The sequence below is a fragment of the Mandrillus leucophaeus genome, unplaced genomic scaffold (assembly GCF_000951045.1).
Source record: "Mandrillus leucophaeus isolate KB7577 unplaced genomic scaffold, Mleu.le_1.0 Scaffold349, whole genome shotgun sequence".
Taxonomy (NCBI): Eukaryota; Metazoa; Chordata; class Mammalia; order Primates; family Cercopithecidae; genus Mandrillus; species Mandrillus leucophaeus.
This window is the reverse complement of record NW_012103687.1, coordinates 817,823-818,880: the sequence shown is the minus strand read 5'-3', so window position 1 is coordinate 818,880 and position 1,058 is coordinate 817,823. Positions and strand designations below refer to the sequence as shown.

The following is a 1,058-nucleotide window of genomic DNA, read 5'->3' as shown; positions in this document are numbered from 1 at the left end:
TAGAAATGGAGACCCCCGATTTGTCTTTAGGTACCCCAGAAAGGTTTAGACCTTAAAAGCAATGACACACCCAAAAAGGTCTGGGCATATATGGTAAAACGTTAATATTTGCGATTATTGGCTTTTTCTTATATGATTGTTAGTCTTTCTCACTTAATTTTTAATTGCTACTAAGAAAGAGAGAACTGGGCACAGTGCACCTATAGTCTTAGCTACTCTGGAGTCTGAGGCAGGAGAATTACTGGAACCCAGGAGTTCGAGTACAGCTTGGGCAACATAGCAAGATCCTATATCTTAAAAAAAGCAAGCAAGCAAGCAAGAGAAGCAGCGGGGATTTTAGGAGGTGGTTCTGCAGAAGCCAGTCCTTTACACCATCTTCAACAATCCCGGCTGTTGCTGAAGTAGACTAGGGGAGTCCCTGAGGGGCAGCCCTACCTCATGCTGAGACCGCTGCAAGCCTTGGTGGTGGAAATATTTGATGAGACTCCCAGGGGCCCTTGGGACCTTGGGCTTTGAGGACCAGACAGATCAGAGGACTGTGCCCCTTTCTCCCCTCTATAGATTGAAGTAAAGCTCTCGATCAAGTTCAACAGCAGGGAGTTCAGCTTGAAGAGGATGCCGTCCCGAAAACAGACAGGGGTCTTCGGAGTCAAGATTGCTGTGGTCACCAAGTGAGTGGGGAGGGGCTTGGGCTCATGCACTGAGGGTGCCTGTCCCTTCAGCTGTTTCTGCAGAGAGGAGCATGTGTGGGTCTCTCCTCTCTGTGCGTGGCCGCTGCGTGGTGAGGTCAGGCCCCAGGGAACACTTGGTGTGTTCAGCCACCTCCTGTGTTTACTCAACACCAGCTCAGGAGTGTCCTTGCCGCCTTGCTTGGAAGCAGTAGGGCTGGCTCCAGGAACTGCCCGAGTGCCGGGTTTTCTGCCCTCGCTTGGAATTTGTCATGGTCCCAGGTTCCTGTTGAATGGCCATAACCCCTGCCCCTTTGTCACGAGTCAGTTGCCAAGAGAAACTTGTTTGGTTTGAGAGCAGTTCTTGCAGACACAGACCACTTCCTCTGA

At 50.6% G+C, this 1,058-nt stretch overlaps 1 protein-coding gene and 1 pseudogene across 2 annotated transcripts in view; both read left to right on the top strand.

Moving 5' to 3' along the window:
* Nucleotides 1–1,058, top strand: part of BCR (breakpoint cluster region) — an 814,161-nt gene that overhangs the window by 138,773 nt on the left and 674,330 nt on the right. The gene's annotated exons all lie outside the window — the stretch shown is intronic.
* The window catches only part of LOC105546065, a 5,566-nt pseudogene continuing 4,683 nt past the window's right edge, over nucleotides 176–1,058 (top strand). The window contains exon 1 of the transcript XR_001007038.1: nucleotides 176–671. The product of XR_001007038.1 is annotated as a breakpoint cluster region protein-like (transcript). The remainder of the gene's footprint in view (nucleotides 672–1,058) is intronic.